The following is a 23,182-nucleotide window of genomic DNA, read 5'->3' on the forward strand; positions in this document are numbered from 1 at the left end:
ACGAAAGCTCTCCTAAAGCTCCCGCGGTTTAGGATCAGCATACGCAGTTTATTTGTCCGAAATTCATTAAAACTTGGCAATTATTCTCGGTGGGAAACTTCCGAAAACGCATTCCGTGGATTGCGGTTGATTTCCGTCGTACAAGGGCAGAAGAGTGTGTACGGTGAACCGGAAACAAGCCAACAGGAAGATCGGCCGGAAGAGAGACGAAGGTCTGATGAATTTCCCTGGTGAACGAGGTGCAAAGCGAATCCCAGGAATTAAAAAAGCGTAAAAATGAGAGGTTCTCGAGCCAGTCGATTCAGTTAACGGTAATCCGTGCCACGTCAATTATCGACAGCCACGATTATAAATTGCAGCCATCGCACCAGCCATTGCACCTCCCTGCAACGACAGACTGTAATTCGCGACGCGTAAAACACGCTTCGCTCGCATCATTAATTTAATTCTTCCTGACGAGAAAAAAATCGCGGGGTTTCGTGACATATCGACGGATCGTTCTCAGATTTTCATAGGTGGAAAAATTTCGCGGTAACGTCGCCGCTATCGTTCCGATATCAGCCGTGCTAACTACAATTAGCCGCAGAAAAATTTACGGCAGCATAGTTATACCAGGAAATTAAAATTAAACACGGAAATTATTTTCCAATGGCCACCGCGAAAATTTCCTAACCTCGAAAAGCTCTGTCTAATCTCGAAGTTCTAAAGTTCAATTATTTCCATTGATTCATGGCGATTTTGCGACGCGAGGAACATTCGTCGTGCGAGACTATAATTTTCCCTTAATTCCGTCGCTGGTATTTTCCCGCCCTCGGAACCTTCGATTCGAAAGCACCAGCGTTTCTTGATCGCTAAAATCGTTACGCTTTTCCAAGAAAGGACCGAACGAGCAAAAAGCGCGCGCAGGACGGAGTCGGTATTCATTGTCATTAGACGAAGCGTTGTAGCGAGAAATCCGCTAATAATTGCGTCGCCCGAGGAGAGTAAAGAAAGAAGACGACGAATCCGTCGAATCGCGGGGAGCGTGAGAATCGTAATAAGTTGGAACGGACCGGGTGGCGGTAAGAAATTAGCTTAGCCCGTATCTCTCGTATCTGACCATCACCGAGTCACTCAATTCGTTCGAATGACCGTTCTCCGTGTGCAAGGGAGAAAGAAAGAATGAAAAAAGGGAGAAAAAGGGAAGGAGAACGGAAAGAAAAGGAGAAAGAAATGGAACGAACCGCTAACGAGGATATCGAGGGCCAATCGATCGGTTCGATTAGCCAGTAGACCATCCAAGCTTCTCCGAGGACTTGTTCGAGCTTTTTATCGTTTCGCGAAATTTCAATCCGATACGTCCTTTTGCTGACTTTACTCTTGCTCATCGATCGATTTTCTTTTGCTTAACGCCGTCTTCCATGGTACAAACGATCGCGGTTAGGATCGGATAGCGAGGATAATTCGACCCCGGCCGGAATAATTTCGTGGCTAGAGCGACGTTAAAATTTAATCGAATCGGAGGCGTAAGACGGAACAAGAGGAAACGGTACTACGGGGTAAAAAGAAGAGAAAGGAAAAAGAAAAGGGAGTAAATAATCGAGCGAAGCAGCAAGGAAAAAGAAAAATCGGAACGCGAAGCTGCGAGATCAGGAGCGCCGCCATTACCATTAAATCACGCTGCAACGGCCGGGGCAACGTCTGGCGTAATTAGAACGAACGCTGCGTTCAATTACGCCCTCGATCGGCGGATACATGACGAATCAGGGCCATAAATAAGGCACGAAACGGGAGATTAGAAAGCAGCTGAACCGGCGTGGCGCTCGGCAAGAAATCGAGCGGCGATTTCGCGTTCGAAGAAAGACTATTAGAGGCGGCGTGGACGGTGGTCGAAAGGCGTAACAAGGGTTCAATTTGGTTCGGCTTTCACCTTATTTACAACGGCCGTTTAATCCGCACGATCGCCACGGCACTGTTCCCCGGCGCGATCTCGCAAACAGATATCACGATCGACCTGCTTCCCCGTGCAGCCGCTTTAATTTGTCAGCGTCCAGTCCGTGGCGTCGTATCGACCGTGATACCTTCGATAAAATTATGTATCGAACGGTACCGCGACCTCCGGGATCGACGCGGGATCGATGCGGGATCGACGCGGGATCGACGCGGGATCTACGGCCGCAGCCATCCCCTCGCAATCTCCGATCGACAGAAACGACCGGATAGAAGTATCCGCGTCGGATTACAGCTCGCGCGAGGAATAACGATTCGTTCGGCAACCTCGAATAACACGTACGACCACAGTGCGCTATACACCACCGGCACCATTCTTCTACGCCACTCTCTATCGGCGAAAGATTTTATTAAATGTAATCACGTGGGAAGCTTGACCTGCTCGAGTGTCGGCTGTATGATCGGCACGACGCGAACACGTGTATCTCGACATACGTATTCGCTTAATTCTTCTTCCTGCCTTTTGTTCTTGTTCTCGCATTAAGTCTCGCGCTCGTGTCTGCTTTCACGTCCAATTGCTCTTCGACTAACTGTTGCACCACTCGTGTGCACCTCTCGTTCCGTGCCTGTACACGTACGTTCAAGGCGAGAAGAAAATTTCGTTTCGAAAAAAAACCCACGCGTTTCCCACGAACCACTCTACTCTGGGGAAAATCAGCGCCGAAAACGGCAGAGATCGACTTTCCGCGCTTGGAACTATACCATCTTAGCCGGATTTTCCCGCAGAATGCTGGAGGACCGCGCCGTAAGTTTCTCACCTTTCTGGCGTCCCGTTCTTTCGCTCGGCAAAATCTGCGGTCGCCCGAATCGAACTTCCTCCTTCGCAGTCCGTGGACCACGGAAACTTTAATCACGGATCACGGGACTCAACCGCGATTCCCATTCGTCACGCGAAACCAAGAACTCCGTTTGCACGGCCACCACCGCTCGTACCACCACCTTGCTGCAGTTTCGCGAAGCATAAAGGATGCGACCGTAAATCTTCCGTGGACCTCATTTCGCCGGGCCAACACAATAGTTGGTCGCTGCGTCGTCGGGGTTGCTTGTTCGAAAGAGCCCTTAGATAGCGGTCATTTGATCGTAATACGATTTATGGTGAAACCGTCTCACCCTTTCCTGCGAGCCGAGATTTACTCACGGGTATCGTAAATTCGTTCACATTTCCCGATCCTCCTGGTCTCTGCTTCCACGAATCCTCAGCTTCGCTTACCTGCAATACCAACGACAGAGACAGTTAGATAGAGCACGACAGAGTAAGGGGTGAATTTATATTTTAGGCTGTCGCATCGAGTCAGAGGAAAGTATATCGGATAACTAAATTCTTCTTTCTCGCAAGATTATTTTCGTTTAGTTCTACCTCGTCAACATCCAGATGGCGTGTTAAAAAAATTATAAAACACAGGATTAACCCTATGCACTCGAGACGCGCCATTCAGTCGCCATTTGATAAAATTTCGAAACTCGATATTATTGATATATCAAATTTAAAATAATGTAACAGTGTGCGAGGTATCGAAATTAAATAATTCTACGTGTTAATTATTATACGATTCCTTATTTACTACTCAAAAAATATCATCAGCCATATAGCAGAAAATTTTTCAACTCGTACTCTTCTTTAGCCAAAAAATCGTCGAGCGCAAAGGATTAAAAAGTATCTCGATATTAATTATAACCGACATTCAGAAGGGTAGAAACGTTTGGACGAAATTAATTAAAAATTATCTAGTTTTGTTGTAGTAAAATTAAATAATAAAGTCAACTCTACATCCTAGCGATGTGGGGGCGATCCCTTCCCCTGCGTTTTGTCTTTTGTCTCCTGTTTTCTGGAGATATCCTGTGACCTGGTGGCTCTAAACTGGCCAGTTCTAACCGTTCGCCCGTTCAATAAAGATCTATACAGTTTTTCCACCGTTTCCAGTGACTACTATTCCTTTGCGTTATAAGCCCTTTAACAAGATTCGAAAGCGAAGGGACCAGTCTGCTCGCAACCACAATTACACCCCCATATAGCAGTCTTTGGTCCGACGCGACGCGACCCTTTCGGGCCCAAGTTTTTCCCCGTGCCAATTTCACGCAGCGAAAACGTGCGTGTAATTATACACGCCGCGGGTCTCCACCGGGGTTGCAATTAACTCGAAACCTCGCTCGCGTTCCTGGTGATTCGGCAGTTAATCACTCGGGAAGTTATACGGCGTTGGGTCTCCGTGTCGCGTCCATCCCCTTCGAGCCCTTTCCCGACCCCCTCGTCTACCACTTCATTAGACCAGCATTCATAAACAATCGCCGTTTCGTCGGCCCGATTATCGATGATCATCGGATGCAAAGTAGAGAGGCTGATTGGACTCGTTAGACGAGCAAACTCCGCTCGTACGCGAAATCCGATTCGCCAATTTGTCAAGAACCGATTGTCCCTCCAGAGAGTGTCAACAGCTGTCGTCGATACCTCTCCTAAAAGGACGGATGAAGTCTCTTTCCCCTTTTTCATCGCGTCTCCGTCGAATTTTTCCACGATTGTACCACGGATTCGGAGGACTGCCGAGACCGCGCGGAATTTTGAGCTTCCCCCGTGGCCGCCACGCGGATGGCATTCGCCGACGTGCGTCGCGGTGACAGCCTCTAGGAAAGTATGCGCGACAGTTTGCAAACTAGACATTTCGAAGACGAGAGGTTTTACGAGCCTTTACGTGGAGTAAACCGTGACCAAAACGTGGACCGAGCTCGTACATTCCGGGTATTTATTCCAGCTATTTATTCCTCGGCGTAACGAATGTTCGCGTTTCCGGGGGTGGAATGCAGGAACGATGCACGGCGAAAGCCCGTCTAATCGGCGAGTCGTCGATTTTCGGGTTACAGAACGTGGTTTCAATGCGGTTTCGTGGATTTCCATCTTCAGAGAGGAATTCACGGTGTAACGAACATTGTTATGACCAAAGTTAACGTTTTCTCTGCGGTAAATGTACGTAGGAATTACCTATCCTATCCGGCAGGCGGGAATTAATTAGAGGATCATTGATACGAAATGAAACGAAAGCAGGCAACAGCGGGATTCCTCTTTGAGGAATCCACATCTCGTATTCCATTTTCAAATTGTCCAAGTATTTCGTTCCCTGGAGGTTCGTATGAACGAACGGGGGTGCGAAAAACAGATAGTGCGAAATATTCGCGGTGGCCAGCCAGAAACTTCGTCCTCCATATTCATTTTGCCTCCCACCCCCACACAAAGAAAAAAAAAAAAAAAAATAGAAAAAAAAGAGAGAAAAAAGGGGAACGAAAGCGGAGAAAGAAAAAATGGAAGCTCTTACGCGTTTTACGGGACGATTCGAAGCGTGCGGTTCGCTTTTAATGTTTTTATCCCGCGGTCAAAGCGAACGCGCCACTGTAAAATTTTATGGTAGCTAATTGTAAGCGATAACGTCCGGCCGTAGCGTACCGGCGAGATTTATTCCGGCGATTTGCCGCGAGTTATCGTCTCGCAACACGAAAGTAGATCGCGCATGTTCGAAGGAGAGAAGCCTGGAGAACCCATTTGCACTCTTTAGTCGTTTGACAATTCCCCGATACGATCGCGGCCTTCCATTCGAGGATGCCAGCGAGCATCTCGCGATTGCCTTTTGCCAGGGCATTGTTTTTCCCAGCGAAACCTTCCGTATTCCGCGCGGACCCGCGCGAATATCCGCTGGACAACGATTCGTGATCCACGCCTCGAACCAAACCACCTACCAATAAAATTCTGCCCCGGCCAGGTGCCTCTTTCTCATGCAAATGCAGCTCTAAACGAACCTGCGCGACGGGATTTCGATGGCAATCTGTTTACCAAGCGAGTTTCTACGGTTCCTTTATCCCATCGATCATATCGTTACAAATTTTTATTCCTATTTTCATTTTTTCGATCTGAAAATTTTCCACCCGAAATCTCTATAAATTCATGATTGTTCGTAAATTATCTTTGCGTTCGTTGCATAAGAATTCGCCATTTTCGAAGCTCCAGGAAAGAAAGAGAAGAAGAAGTAACGTGCCATTTATCGACCGTTCTTTGTCATTTTTCACCGTGATTTCACAGCATTCTACGCAATACAGAGGTCGATCGCGAGAGAAGAAAAAGGCGGGAATCGCGATGGAAAGTGGTTCCGATTCGCGGGTGACGAACGCCGACCGGATGTTTCCGGTTGCCTGAAAGGAAGAGACGGCGAGACGCGCTGCTGGCATGGTGAGGCCCTTATCGATAGATTCGCGTGATCGAGTCGAAGCGGAGAAAACCGTTCCATGAGCGCTAATGGATTAAGGCGGAAAACGCAGTTAAGCCGAAACCAATCCCTTATCTCTCATCTGGTAAGTGTATTGCGGCCGTGCCGCGGCGAGAGCTCCTTTGTGAAATATCTTTCTTTATTTTTTATCCGGCCCTCTTCTTCTCGGAGCACGTATTCGTTCGCGCCAACCAGACGATCGCGCCTTCGAAATTCCTTCCTATCGTTCCGTGCCTTTACTCCCCCATATTGCATTAAAACACCCGACCGAGCCGTCAAGACGTCTCCCCGATGGATGTTCCAATCTTCCGTTTAACCACGCCATTATAAATTTCTCCCATCGTCTTTTACTTCTACGTACTTCCATCTTTCGTTTCCTATCCGTTCATTCGAACTCTCGCGCGCGTTTTCGTCGCCATTTTCTTTTTCTTTATTCACGGTCACTTATTTAATTACCACTCGTGTCGTACACTCGCGACCGTGATTATTTCGCGTCTCGCTGATTTTTCCTACCGATACCGAGGCGCGCGCAGTCCAAACTCGCACGATAAAACCGCGAGCTAATAAACGCGTTCGTTAATCAAGCCGTACGCGCAACAAAAGCTCTCCGACGCGAAGAAAAATGAGAAAATAACTCGAATCGAGCCTCCACTGATCCCTAATCTTTCCGCGAGAGTCGGGTCCCATCGCGAGCGAGATTAGTCCTGAAAGGCTTCGAACGAGACCGCGCTCCGCGTTATCTTTTATTCCTCGACGACGTGGCGTGCGAGGAAACGAACCGGCGGACAGGCTTATCGCGGCTCGGAAAAATATCGCTCCTCAGCATACGGACCGTTTCGACGCGGGCAAATATCGGTTCTTCCATTTCCCTACGAGTGGTGATTAGCGGAGTGGGTGAAAATGGCGGCGAGGATATATCGGCGCGGTGGTTAACGACGAGGAATGAAAAATTAGGGTGTCGCGGCCGCGCCTCTGCTTCGAGTACGCCTCCATTTTTTCCCGCTCTTACCGATCGCCACCGTCCAACTCGGCTTTCACGCGCGCGTCAATACCGAGGAACGATGATCGATAATTTTCTCCCGTTGAGGCAATTATTGTCTTTTCCACGGGAGTTCTATTCCGGATTATTTTACCGAATCAAAGGAAGCGAATCGATATCGTGGAAAATTGTGAAATTTTATTCTCCCCAGAAATATACCTTTTCGGATTAAGAGAGGTGTATCACTTGGTCGACCACATCGATCGTTTTCGTTTCTCGTGTATAGTAACAGGATCACTTGCTCGGTATCCTTTCAAATCCCACGATTTATGAGAAAATAATTTTTGATGGGTCTTTCAATAATTAAATAATTGATTACCCTGTTTAAAATTCATTGTCGCCGATCTTCGCGATCGGGAGACGAACGGATAAACGATTTTTCTTCCGAGTGGTTGGTAATTTTTTCCACCGAAACCGTTCGGAATGTCATGGAGATGCAAACGAGTTGCCAATTTTCGCGGTTCGCGTGGAATTAACATAAACCATCAATCACTGGGCATTTACGAGCAGGGACCTAAAAGAAAGGAAGGCGCGTGTGCACGTGTATCACAAGTTGGATCAACGACGACAGTCCGGGGGTTAAATTGTCGCGTTACGACGGGCCAGGTGTCCAGATTTAACGTCCCTCTCGTAACGATCCATTCTCATCAAGTCGTTCCCGCAATACCAGCAGCTCCGCCCAGCAGGGCAAGAAATAGCGAGAGGCGAAAAGGAATTAATAAATTCCAACTACGACGATGTGTAACGAGCCCCCGTCCGAGTAATTTTTTAACGCTAACGTATCGTGTCCCGATGCTGTAACTAGTTTGTCGAGGATATGTAAATCGAACCGGTGAAAAAATTTATTAGCTCGTTGCCTCGCGGATTTTGCCATGCTCGCGTGCAGCCGGGCCACGTTGTTGGATGCTTGAGCGAGTGTGACGGATGAAAAACGTCGAAATATGTAAAACTTCCAAAACTGCGCTTTCGAGTTTTTAACAATATACCATCGATACGCGAGGTATGCTTCCACCGGTGTGTTAAAGTAATAAACACCGTTTTGTAATTAAACAACGAATTCTGTCGTATAACTCGGCGTAATTTAAAGTTTGTTACCATCGCTCCGTTTATCGCATAATAAATCCGTTACGGCGTGCAAAAACGAGCACGTTTCGCAGATTTTCCCGCGATATATTCCGTCGGATCTTGCCGGAGCGTGAACAATTGCAGCCTCCTCTATCGCGATAATTCGAATAACGAATCACCGTTTGATATTCGTATAAAGCGACGATTATCGAATGTCACGCGTACCCTATGCTTCGCGCTTACGATTCCTTCGTCAGGCTGACTATAATCAGATGCGCAACCACTGCCAATCGCACGCGAAAAATATTAAAAGACCGCACCCTCGGGAGGGCACTCACGATTCGGAAAGCAACATCAAAGAAGGACAAATCCCTGGCCGGGTTCGCGTAATCGAGTAATCGTTAGCATATATTCATCAGAGCCGTAGAGTCGGTGGCGACCATCCCGCACGAAAATAAGTATAACGCAGATAGCGATGGCCAGATCTCCGGGATGCTGACCGAGATTGAGTCACTTCGGTGGCACGTATACGTCATGAAAATTCAATAGACAACGACCCCTTGCATATGTCCCCGGCGAGGGAGAAAGAGAGAGAAAGAGAAAGAGTGACTGGAGGGTGAGAAAGAAAGGGGGAGGAAGCGCGAGCGAAAAGGTCGGGGAGGGAAAAATCCGGCGGAGATGCAATAACGGCGCCATGGGGCGCTTATCCCGGGGATCTTTGTAGCTCGTGCGAGGCTTGCCCTTTGTGAGCCGCTGCCCCTTATCATGATCGACGACCTCTTGGCCGCCGCGTTTCGAAACCGACCCCCCAAAAAGCCATTTCTGCCGTGCTTCGTCCTGTGGGACCGTCGAAAAGGAGCCGCCGAATGGTCATGCGTAATAGCTTTCGCCCTGTCTTTGAAACCGGCCCCCGGCACTCTTGCGACCTAACAGCGGCGAAAATAGAATTCCGTAACATCCATCGTTCTTATTAATTAATGCGCTTATATAGCCACGCTCGCGTACCTAACCCTCGGTACAGTCTGCCGTCCGTTGCTTATCGAACGACGCGTATATGCGCGTGGAAAATGGTCGCCGCGGGTAAAGAGCGCCTTCTCGCTGCGGGTTTATCGAGCTCGCTCGAGATAACAGGCAGATTCAGCGAATTTATAGACGCTCCTTCGCCTATCTCTGTTTCGTTTCGCCTCGTACACGCGACGAAAAGAACGCGCGCGATATAATTCGGGAGGTTGCTCGCGAGACCGGCGCAAAGGCAATTCGCGTAAACGAGATTCCCTGGGAGGAAGGATCTATCAATTTCCACGATTGCTCGTTGCAACGGAGTCTCACCCTCTCTCTCCGTGGGTCTGGTCCGTCGCGACAGAGTCTACCTATCGGCCCTTTTATCTACCGTCTCCCGACCGACTTTGATTAAAATCCGAATGCTCGGCAATACTCTCCCTCTCTCGCTCTCCTCTCGTCCACCAGGCTTAGATCGCGTGTATCGCGCGAATACTTTGTGCGCCGCGGTGCATGTGGCTTATCGTACGCGAAATTACGGTGCATTTAAAGTCCCGCATTCACGACGAATGTGAATATGGGCTTTCGTGACAGGGTTGCTCCGCGATATTTCCGCATTAACGTTCCACGTTATATATCCGGTTCTCGTTCAACGTCCACCGTCCCTTCCCTACTGTCTCTTTTTCTGCCCGTTTAAACCGGACGATCCTCCCTTCCTCGCTCACCGTGTGACAACACCGAACTCAAAAGGAAAAGAGACGAGCGGGAGCAAAGCGCGGGAAAAACGGTAAAAGCGAGGGAAAAAACGCTTCTCAATCAGAGAAATGCGTCTGATGCGAGTACAGTGCGCAATGCTGGGTAATACCAACTACGATTACGGATTATTTCGTTTCCGCGATTCGAAAGCGGACGGCGAATTTTTTCCCGCCCACCACGGCACGGCACGCGCAGGAACGTGGAACAAAGATGAAAGAGGAGCGCGTCCGGCAAAATCATTAAGATTATTACCACGCGGGAGTATAACGGATGGACATTCGACGTGCGTCGCGTCCCTCGCCGGCGTTCAAGGAACTGGCGTTTCATAAAATATTCAAGAGTACGAGCTGTACTCTGCTGTTTCGCGCTGGACGAAGTGCAAATACGAGGGTTCGTTGGACGACAGTTGTTCCTCGGGGAAAACGAAATTGAACGTTAGAATACGCGTTTACCTTTTTTAATGACACGCGATCCTGTGTACCCACGGAATGCTACCCTCGATTTACGTGGACTCTCATCGGTAAATATACCGATCGAGGTTTACTTCGCGATGCGATTCCACTAAATCGCGGAAATCATCGATTTGTGCGGTTGGGCCGATAACGAGACGCGTTTAGAACGATCGTCGTGATCGCGTCGCGAGGATTCGCGATGCTACCTGTTGTAGATTCAAAGGTTAGAAAACGAACACGGTGCTTCGCGTATTCGGTAAGACGGTAATTTTAATTGTAAATGTTTCATATCGATTCCAAATATCGGAGACGCTTTGGGACAAAAGTGACAACGTATAACGTTGTCTTTCAACGCTTTCAACGAACAAAGCTGGAGAGAGCGAAATAAACGACAGTGGATGGTCAGAACGAAAATTTCTCGGACAGGAAGCGACGCAACGCGGTTCGATTACAGCGTCAGCGGCGAAGGAGGGTTCCACGGGGGTTGACAACGGTAAATCAAGCTAATTGAAACAAATTCAGCCACGGTGGGTCTAACGCGTAACCAACGAGAAAGCGCGATTAATACTCTTTGTATCGGGGCTGACAATGCGCACGCGGCTGCTTTCGCAGAAAAGACAAATAACCAGCTGTCCATGGAGCCGTACATATGGCGGACCTAAATCAGCGCACAATATGCGTTACGCGTATCCGATGGATCGTCCAATGAGATATGTTACACACGCACACGCGCTCACCATCCACCGGGAATCCGGTTATCTGTCCGTGTCCTGATTGGGCCTATCAGCTCGACGCAGCACCGTCATTCACCATTTCGTATGCGAGCCAGCGAGTTCTTTGATCTTTCGCGATTTCAATCCAGTTATACAACGCACGCCTGTGTAACCTTCATCCTGGCCCTAGCCTTCTAACCCTGTCGCATCCCCAACGTTCATCCCCTTCTTTTCTTTCGCTTCTTTTTTCCTTTCCTTTCTCGCTTCATGCAGGGTGATCTGGAAATTGTAATCGCCATGGACTCGACTCATAGTGTCTGCGTCGAGAGTCGTACATTTACACCGATGGTAACGGGGACAACTTTATTCGTGCGTTCGACGAATTCGACACGGATCGCGGCTGGCTGAACATGCCCCGTGTCTGCGCTGCGCACGATTCGCCATGGTGCTCCATCTACAAGCGTGTGTATCCATCCACAGTGCAACTAACTTTCTCAGCTGAAAGCCGAGGGAAATGCGACACGGGATTCGAGGATCTGTTAAGCGGCCGTGACCGATACTCGGGATATGGGAACGTAGGACTAGACGAGATCCGTGGAATCGAGCTTCGTCGACGGTTCGATATTGCGGCTCCTGCGTACGGATAATTCGTCGCGGAACTTGTACCGTGGATACGTGCTTGTCAAGGTGATGTTTGGTGGCGAATCCATATGGCAATTCATCCAATAATTCTTTTCTTGTCTCGAAATTCTTTCGAAGCAACGTAATTCACGCTACGCTTGCTAAAAGTGTGGGGTTATGCGAGATCTTATAGGTCCTACCGAGTAACGAACGCTTGCAACCTTCAAAAAGAGAGGGTTGCCGGGTACTAACGTGCATACCACATTGCGTCTGTTGCCATTTCCGTTCTTGCGTCGGTTCGCCCCGATGAGAAAAGTCCCGAACGAGTTTCAGGCCTCGAAATTTCGACTATTTTCGAAAATTTAAATTTAGTAGAGCGTATGCAACGTTGAGCGTAAAATGTAATAAAAGCTCGAGCTGGTATACTAAAATATTAACAGCTTATATTTATATACTTGTTTTGCAAATAAGATATTACTTTATAATGGTACACACTGTATTTGAAGCAAAGCTACCTAAAAGACTACTCATCGGTAAACGCTGTAATCGTTATACATCTAGCTACTAGTCAGAATGCATCTAAGTGTTACTGAGCTAAGATAATTGGGCTAAGAATGTCTCGACAGCATCAGCGCTCAATGTGTTAATAGGAAACTTGTATTTCTGGAAATAGAGGATTTACCTCGAACCTCCATTTTCTATCTAGCGACGAAGGTGCGAACGTTGGGTGGCTATAAAAGAAAATGGACCAAATCGACGAGAGAATATTAACAGAATTCATCCCGCGAGTACCGCGCGAATTACGCTCGAGTTTTCGAGTTCGAGTTCGAAATAGCGAGGGAATTCGCAACTATCGCAACTTCGTATCTCACGATTCGTTTTCACGAGCTGCGTCGCAAAATCGATATACTGGCTATTGATTTAATTACCAGCCTGGTTAGCCTCGTCCGACTGATCGTCAAGTTGCGCAACGTCGTGTGGCAGAACGTGCAGGCGGAAACGCGCGGAAGAAACGGCACGGCGATAATTAAATCGTGCGAACGAGAAATTGCAACGTGTCCGACGCGCGGACACCCTCGAAGCGGCGAAACGAGCGAACAACGCGCGTCGTATACTCTGTTCGCCTACCGCTACAAAGTATAATGATTAAATTCATTGCGAACAATGGGCGACATCAATTGCGAGAGGCCGATAAATCTGAAAACACGGGTGTACTCGTCGAAGCAAATTCCTCGCGAGCCAACGTTCGCGCGCTGAAAATTAAAAAACGGGGGTCGAAACGATTTATCTTCGTTCGAGCGAATCTTCAACTGCCATGCAGGGAGAAGACACGACGACACGCGTGTGCTGTTGGGAAAAAGAGGGCTAGAGAGACCTTTCCAATAAATCTTCGCAACAATGGCCGCGAAGGAGACGAACAATCGGCAACAGCATAAATCCCGACGACCATCGGCATCGAGTGAACCGACAGGCGTTCAAACGCGATAAGATCCGTGGTACAACGCGTACAACAGATTTCCCGGCGAGCCATCGTCGATCTACCCTAGTCTTCGTACGGACGATAATTGGCATGACGATGCGTACTCGTGCTTCGTCAGTTTTGGTACACAAAATCACCGGGAACTGGCAGGCGGGTCGGATTCGTCTCGGCGTCGAATTTTCGCGGTCCACTCTATTTCATCCGATTAAAAGGTTCGATATTTGGTTACTGGTTACACGTAACAACGCCGCTTTGAGTTCGGTACGTATCGAAATTAGTTTCTTTTCCGACGAGTCCCTACGTTCGTCAGGCTGGGATCGGCTTTTTTCGCGCAGCGAGCAATCATCGCTGTGACAACCGGCTCGAAGAGAAATATTTCGGGAGATGCGAGAGGGTAGACGTTTGAAGTGTCTGGTGGTACCGGAACCGCGAACCGCGGCGGATATAATTTAAATCGGTAGCCGGCGGATCTGCGAATTCAGCTCGGCCGGCAGCGCTGGCCGAGTCGTGTCCGGCGAAACACGAAATTGCTTGGTACAAATTCACACACGGCCATGCTTTTCCACGGTACTAAACACGCCAGCAACTCGAGACGTCCGCCGAGGATTTTAATGAACGAGCACTGATGCGTCGACGAATACGTTTGGTCGGTCTTTAGGTCGAAAGTCGAACGATATACCCTCTGCTCGGATTAGGTCCGCGTAATCCCTCGTGGTCCAAATCCGGTATATTTCGCGAATAATTTCAGCGACAGGGATAAATCGCGCATCGTTCCTCGAATTTTCCTCGTACTCCCGAGAGTTGCGGGAAAAAGTCGCGTTTAAATCGGTAATCGATTATTCGGAATATCCAGAATCGTTGTTGTACCTTTCTATTATCGCGCATCGTCGAAAAACAGACACGGTACAGCCACGTTCCATTTTTTAACCAATACTCTGGGAAACGCGACGGTCGTGAAAGCACAATGAAGCAAACGTAATTGAATTCCGCGTGACGATCGACACACGTTACCGTTCAACCTATCCGGCCGGATTTATGGCTGAAACCCCGGCAGAAAGTAACCCGGAGTAAAGCGTGAAACGCGAAAATTCGACCCGGGAATATCTGGATATCGGCTGACTCTTGAGGACCGGTGTGGAGTTGGAACTCGAGGCGCGGCGAATTTGGCAATGTTCCATAACCGATATGCGAGTCGAGCCCGCCATCCGAGAGCGAGCTGATTCGTACGGAGAGCGTGCAGATCGTTATCCAATCCTATGCATGCGTGGCCCATCCCCGTGGGTAATAAAACACTCGTATACGCGGCCAGGACATTTTCCACGAAGCCCCGAACAACGAAGGATGCGCCTCTTGATTTTTCACCCCTCCGCGCTACTTATCGAGGATCTACAATTCGAAATAGGCTATTTATGGCGGAAAAGGGTGGGTAGATTTTCGGACCCTCTCTTTGTCCCCTGTTTATCCGGTGATCCACCTAGGCCTGTCCCTTTTTCCGCTCGCTGTACACTCATCCACCACGAAGATCGTCCTTACGTGCAATAAATCACGCCACTTCCGTGAGAAGCACCGTCTGAAACGCGCCACGCTGCACGCGGTCGCATTTACGATAATAAAACGCGATGGCGTGCTCTAGATTAGCTCGCTTCTCCGAATTCGACCAATTGCTCTTTCAATCGCTCTATGACGGTGAGAACCGTCCAAGGATAGATCGTCCTCGACCCTTGTTGATATTCGCGACCGCTACTCGCGAGCTTGCTCGAACGGTACTCGCTTCCCTCTCGCGTCCGCTCGCGAACCCTTCCATTCGGTGAACGCGGAAATTAAGCATCGTCGCGGCCATGCGTCTCGGAATCGAAGGTCAATCTTCGGGGGCAGAGAGTGTTTTCGCAACGGACTACCCGCCACGGGAAACTCGTCGAGTCGGAAGAACCTAATCCAACCGGGCAAAGGGCAAAAGGGTGTTGAAATATCCGCAGCGGCGAAATCCCGGCTCGACTTCTCGCCATGGAGAGCCACTCGAACGTCAGCTTGGCTCTTATTTGCGATTCTTCCGAGGGGCGAAAGCGCCGACACCCCGCGAGCATCCTCTCGCACCCCTTGCAGCCGTCCGCGACTACGGTTCATCCCCTAACCGAGCTAATAAGCAACCCTAAAGAGACGTCGATCGGCAACTGTGACACGTATATACCAACGCGGGACGCCGGAGGGCAATTTGCATTCATATTCGGCATGGTAATTAGGCCGAGGGCATAATAATCCCGATACTTGCACGGTGCACCCCGTGCCCGTATGGATTCGGAATAATCGGCCTCTGACTTTAATAATAACGTTGCGGCCCGCTAGGGGAGAAATGCAGGGGGTCGCCACCTCCCTTCCGCCGTGTCGCGCGTGCTTCAACCCTTCGAGCGATTTATTATTTGCAACTTACGAAACCGCACTCGAATCTCGCCGACCTCCTAGCGTATCGACTCGTTTGCATTGTGCGCACCGGGCAATTTGCATCGAGAACACGAGGTCCGCCACGCTGTACACGAGAGATCCTTTGTCGGGGGCGAGGGTGATGCGAAGAAACGAAACGGGATTGTAATATAGTTCAATTAGTTCGCCAACATTTCATCTCATTCGAATCACGTCGGCGATGCTTTCCTCGCAATTATTTGTCCTTCTACGATACCGTGATATTATCCGTGGACACAGGAACTTTTAATTAGGCGATGTTGTTTCAAATTTTCAACGATATTAATTCGATCGCTTAGCCACGACAGTGCGGTTTTAACGTCATCTCGCGACGAAATATTTTTCGTAAACGAGAGCGAGAACGATCGCAGGGAATATCGTAATACGTATCGCGTTGCTGAAATTGGGAAAAGAACTCTTATTACGCGAATCAGCGTCACGGTGTATTTAACGACCCATAATTAACGGTGAAAAGCTTAACGGTGAAAGGTTAATCCGAAATATAAAATATTTCGGAAGCCCTGGGTAGTGTATAGGAAGAAGCAACGCGAATGCAACGATCGAAACTGTTTCTACGGTGTTAGGCAAAATAGCGTGCAAACGAAGCCCGAAAATCAGGACGAAAGGTCCGAATCGGAAACGGAGGAAAAAAGCGTTTGTATCTTTCGGTTCGCGAGGCGCGCCATCGAGGTGCGGAAACTGAGTATTGTCCGGACTCGTTTGCGTCTAAATCCCCTGGAAAAAAAAGAAAGGAAAAAAAAAAAGGAAAAAATGTCGAGCCGACAAAAATTCAAAAGAACGAGCAACGAATGTAAAGCACGATGTAGCGAGTGGTTCAGAGCGGGTGACTGAACATCATCGAAGCTACGCTTACCGAAACATACGTGCATCGTTTTGAAAACACGGCTCGTTGAAAAAATGGAACGGATAAACCACGATTTTTCAGCGTTATACCCGCGCCCCTCGATCGAGGATCCACTTCGATTTTAATGGGCGGCGACGAGAGAATAAACGCGGGAAATTAACCCAGGTACAACTGAAACGAAAATCTCGATTCAGTTTTGCAATATACACCGTACTCTAACGCGACGAGAGTCCGACAAAATTCGAGATCGTGCCTTTGTTCAGCGAGCGGGAGTTTCGGTCGGGTTTCAAAACATCCCCGAAAAATCCGTCAGCGTGAAAAAATATTCCCTCAGCCCCGATGTATTTCTGATAACGCGCCTGACCCGTGATCCCGTCGCGAGAAAAAGAGAGAAAAGAGTATTCCCTGTAACGAGCGTGACTTCGAATGAACACGATCAGCGTCGAGTCCCGGTTAGCACCGAAAACAGCGTGGTCCAATAAAACGACGACACGATTCGTCTAACGGTTCGCTGAGCGAATCGTCGAGCGAATCGTCGGGCGAATCGTCGAGCCGAGTTTCGAAGGAAAATCGTCGAATCGTTCTGGATGGAACAACGGTCCTTTTATTCGGGTAATTCGTGGTCCCACGAGCGAAACCAACCGTCGCGTGATTACTCGCGGGTTAATAACGGGTTTGCGATCGATGCGTCGCGGAGACGTAGGGATGAAAAATGTCATCGCGAGAACGAACAGGTCCACGCCCTGCAGCATACGGACGTCAGAAGCGATTTAGGGTGAGGGCACACGGGGTGAGAGTCAAATGGAAACGCCGTTGCGTTGAAATACGGCATTAGGACATCCCACGGTACGTTAAGGGAAGAAACGGGACACGGGTCTCCTATATAGGGTGCGCCGAAACGGACAATTTGGCGCGTGTGTGCCAAGCGGAAGCAAATATCTCGTAAATTAAGGTTACAAGTGTCCCTTATTCGCTAGGGATTCTCGTTGCGTCTCCATTTTCCTTCATCGCGAATCACCGATACACCGATGAACATCCGTGCAAAATGTTTATATTTTAAAAGCCATTAAAAAATACGGAAAAATCGAAATCGAACGTCTCGAAAGAAATTCGCGAATTCGATCGCGTAAACCACGATCGAAATTTATTATACTTCACCGAGCGTTGTTGCCGGCGGAAACGGAGGCATTAGCCTACTTCCCCTATAACGAAGCAGCGACACGTCGCGAATACGAGTATCCAGCAATCGAAGCCACCCTGTACATCCGCAAACTCCGGTTTCCAACCCCGCGATTTGCAACGACGACGACGAGAAGGGAGACCGGTCGCATCTTTAGGGGAACGAAGCCAGGCGACATTATGTATCACTTAAATACCCTACCGTCGACAAATAGCCCGACTCATGGGATTTTATTAGGCCACCGTGGGCACATTCTATCGCGAAATAATAGCGTCTACCGAGCTTGACGCTCGTGCATACAGGATATCACGACACACGCGCGCGTCCACAAACCACATCCATGCATAATTCGCGTGCGTGTATCCTGGCTGGTTCGGTATACACCCTGCTCGCACTCGGTCTAACACCGGGGATCGAAACCAAGGCGAGAGAGACCTCCTCGGGGATACGTTGTGGAATGGCCATTAAAGGCAAAGTTAAGAGACACATGAATTAGTTAAGACGTTCATTTTTTCCCACTCGTCTCTCTTTTCGTCTGCCTCGTGCTGCTCCTCCTCGTTTCCCTGCTCGTTCGCGACCAGCCAGTTGAACCGCGGCGCTGATTTACTGGGAACAAGCAAACTGACTCGGCTGGCAATCGGACGACTGAGAAAGAACGCCGGAAATGGCTGCTTTTGTACGCCACTGGCGGATACGAATTATGGGTCGCCGGCAGAAATTGGTGAACGTTTGTCGTTTCCCTGCACCATGTAAAGCTTCCCTTGTTACGCTAACGGCAGTTTCGCTACTCGCATCGCGTCCTTCCAGTCGCCGGAATACGCTCTTGGCTCAAAAGCGACGGAAGTAGGAATTACGTTTAGGCAAATGAAAATAGCCAGACGATGCATCGTGATCCTAGATTTAGCGACACGTCTAGCAACGCTGAGAACGTGTGCACGTACACTGAACGCGTATTCCTTATCGATTCGATACCGATCGGTGTAAATTAGCCAGAGGTAGCCCTTCCCCCGATCAACTAACCGGATCGAAATGTAAGCCTGGCCGATATTTGCTCGTACGTCGGGTACATGAACGCCACGATATCGGATGAATTAAAGATCGCTTTAGATACACTACTTTAGACACCCGGTGAATAAATAAAACTCCGTGCGAATTCTGTGAGCGAATAAGAACGTGGGCATAACGAGGGAACCGACCCGCAGTTGGCCTAGAATTAGATCGGCTGTTCGCCCGTTCCCCGGATATGTAAATAAATATCTATTCCAGACCGATTCGTGGAAATTAGATCTCTTTAAACGCCACGCGGAGACACTCGGCCTCTCATAAATATTCGGTTTCGCAAATATACAAGACGGTCGATGGTCTCTCGGTGTATTTCCAGTCCGAAAGAGAAGCCACGGATACAGCCTGGAACGTGTCACCGATGCTCTCGCTGCGTTTAAATCCCCTTTCGTTCCATCACGATTTCATCCCTCTCGCATGGCGAAGGCCACAAAAGTACGCGAGACGTCGGAAAAGGCGAAGAGCACGTCATTCAAGATTTTTCCCGCTGCTTTTCACGGTGTCTGGGCGAGCGCTCTCGACGTCACCGTGCAACGAGATCGTACGAGAAGGCTGTTACGGCTAACCAACAGCCCCAGAATCCTTCTTACCGTTTCCTGTGATCATCATAAATTCCTATTAACGAGTTTCCCTTTATCCTGCCACCGTGTCGCGGAGACAACACGGCCTTCCGCGGTGCCAAGTCGAAACTTTCTGCTCGCGAACAAAGGTCTTCCCGTCGCAAACGCGTGACGAAAAAACGAAAAAAGACGAGAGATAAGAATGTACGCGTGTCTGGCAAAATTAATGAAAGCGGATGACCGATGCGACGAAAGCAGCTCTCGCGACGTACCCAAAGTTACCGCGAATTTAGTTTCGCTTCGCAACCAAAAATTCGTGCCCTGACAGTGGAAAAATTCGAGAAACGCGTTTTCGTATCACGCCGTTGCGCATAATGGTCACGAGTATAGCCGTAATGATTTTTAAACGCGTTTCGATATTTATAACCTCCTCGTTAAACCGGAACGGATGCGTATGCGAACGAGGAGTGTTCCGACGAGCCTTTTACCCAAAACACGCCAAGTAACAATAGACAAGTAACGGCATCGCGGAGCACAAAAGCGGCCGCTGAGAAACGGTATGGCACACGGCTGGAGCGATTTCCACGTAATAATTCAGCAGCCACGATGGAAGCGATTCTCCTAGAACCGAACGCAGCCAGCCTGGCGGTGATTGCCGGAAAATCCAAACACGAGGCTGTCCAACGTTCATCGTGTCGCAGGTGGTCGATCTCGCGCTGAAAGCGGAGGATTATTCAAAACTTCCGGCCAATTTTTCCTCGCCCTCGGAGGACCCTTTTAAAACAACGTTGGCCCTTGATTAACTCGCGGTTCGCGATATGAATATTTATGGCAGGCAGCGTTGGCAACGGCGGTGGCTCGGAGTCTGGCCTCTGCCATATTTTCGCGCAGAGAGAAGAGGTAAGTAAAGCGCCTACCTCGTCGGTCAATTTCCGCGCGTCCGTCGAGACGAGTCCGCAAAAACCAGGCCAAATCTTGGCTCCAGACCATCGAACAAACCGGACAAACGGATCGAAAGATCCAACGAAGGTGTCTCTGTTCATTCTCGAAACTCATTCTCAATTCGCAGACCCTTACACCACCCCAACCATCACCCAATCTAATCCTCAATAAAGACGCAAATCCTCCATGAACAAACAGATAATTGACTCGCATCCTTTGAACCTCTACCTTCATCAAAAAGACCCAAACCTCATATACCATTCCCTGCATTCACTCCGAAGACAGAAGTCCCAAGTCGAGGAGACAACGGTTACCTCTTTACGACCAGCGTTCCACGACTCGCGGACCCCCAAACCTCCTAAAACACCACTCGAGCCAGTCTTAGTAAAAATCGCAACCGTTCATAAACTAATACACAATTAGCCGGATTTAATTAAACCTTCGTCTTCCTTTGAAAGACCTGTACCTCTTACCCCAATACTATCTTAAGTCAATCCACCCAAAATCCGATCTTATCACCACCAATCCCATCTCTACAATACTATACTTTTGAATAAAAGAAGCTGTACTTTTATACTGTCAAATTGCCTATTATCTTCATTCTGTGTTAAAAATTACAAGCTGTGCTAAAGACCGGTCATTTGACCGATCGTGGTAGGAACGGGTATAAGAGAAATGTCGACAGGAATAGTGTGAAGTAGTAAAGGGATCGGACGAAGGGAATCGTTCCGGTTTCGAGCTCGCAGCTCTGCGTCTAGAAAAACACATGGAATCCCGATTTTCCGATGTCGAACTTTGGAAATCTCGCGCGGACGCTGCAGTCCTCCGCTTTCCCCCTGTTTCCGTACTCGCGCCTCGACCACTCGCGAAGAAGTTTCTTGACTCTGCCCGGCTGGCAACGCGAAGAGCAAATATTTTTCAAATAAAGTCCGCGGCTGAAAAACAAACGTATCGGGGAACGTTCCATCTCGCGCGGGATCCTTTGGCTGACGGTTCGATAATATTTTTTCCACCTACGGAAATCCTTGCTTTTTCGCGTGTTTTCCTTTCCTTATCCCCGTCCCTTCCCGGCAGCCACTCGCGTGCTGTATTTTCTCGATCGACGTTTCGACGCCGATATCCAGGCCAATATACGCAGGACCGTTCGAGGTCAGCTGCTCCGGAGAACCCGTGACCCGGTGAGATACCTTCGTCGCGAAATTCCGCTCCCCACGAATTCTTATCCGTATTTGCCGAGCGCAAACCATCAGCCGAATTACGCTATCCCGGTGAATTAAGCTACTCTAAAAAGCACACATATTACAAAATGTCTCGATTAAATATTTACCCCGGAACGCTCGGTCCGGCCGGTCCCCAAGGCACCTGGCATGAAGTTACGGCTTTGCCACCGGCGCCAGCCAACCACCCTCGAGCGAAGGATGCTTTAATGAAAATTCGTGCACATTTACGTTACGCCTTGACAGCGCCAATTAAGAGTCTTTAATCATTCATCGACGCGGCTCGGGTCCCTCCATAGACCCCGGCAGGGAAACACGTCGTTGGATACCGTCTTCGACTTGGGTCGGTACAGCTGGACGAAACGATCGCGGAGGGCGTAAATATTTCAGCATCGAAGAAGCGAAAACGCGAAGGAGATCGAGGAGAAATCGACGCGATCGACGGGTAAGTTACGATGGTATCTCTTTTCATCGCGGTAAAGATCGAGTTAAATATTCCGGTTTCGTTAAAAATATTTTGTCGTTCTTCGCGAGATTGATATCGCATTTCTAGCGTCGCGCTCCGTCGAAAAATCCATTATTACGAACGTCATTAATTTTCACGAATTGTAGGAAATCATCGTATAAATATTATCTGATATCCTATTAAATATCGCGCTATTTGCGCTGGAAAAGGAAAATAACGCGGTGAATACGTTTCCGTTGCTCCATTTAAAATTATTTACAACGGCAAAGCGGCTCGCGTGATTTTTCTCTACCTCGTAACCTGGTTACCGATCTGAGATTTACCCGAAGCGATACCGCGTTTCGATTCAATCCCTGCTCGACTTTCGGAACGCTTTGCGCGGATAGATCGATGTACCGGCGTACATACGCGCCTTTCAACGTATATATTTATATGTATCGAATTTTTTCTTCCGCGCGAAAGGGATGAAATCGCGAGGAGAGCGAAAGAGAGATAGTCGAGGGAGAAAAAGGAAGGAGGGAGAGAGGGAGAGAGTGGGATTACATTTTCCATTAGCGGTCGAGCCGAGCTTCCTTCGGACTTGTCGCGTTGGCACTCGTGCTGATTATCAACCTGTTCGGGACAGAGGCTTTTTTCCCGCGTTTTACCTCATTTCCCATTCCTTTATGCGGTGAATCACGTGCGCGTAATAATAAAGCAGCGAGTCCGCGCGGCATCGCGCTAATGCACGCTGTCCCTCCCCACTCTTTCTCCTTTCTTTCCAATTTTTCTCCCTTTTTAATTCACTCGCTGAATCATCGAACATGCTCGGCGACGTCCGTGAAATCGCAATTACATTCGGCGATGATTCGTAGGAAAACAAAGTATTTTTATCGCGTAGGCTGTGATGGGAAAATTTCGATTCCGAAGCGGGCACAGCCACTCTTTCAGTGGCATTCGTTATACCGATCTAATAAGACGGTTACACGCTGCAAATTCACCTGCTCGCGCGATCCATCGGCGCTCATCTTGCGTCCGATCTCTCGCGGAATTCCCTGCTCGTCTCGCGTTCGGACGCGCGGAAATCGTTAAC

Source organism: Eufriesea mexicana, unplaced genomic scaffold (genome assembly GCF_001483705.2).
Source record: "Eufriesea mexicana isolate 0111107269 unplaced genomic scaffold, ASM148370v2 scaffold2983, whole genome shotgun sequence".
In the NCBI taxonomy this organism is placed as follows: Eukaryota; Metazoa; Arthropoda; class Insecta; order Hymenoptera; family Apidae; genus Eufriesea; species Eufriesea mexicana.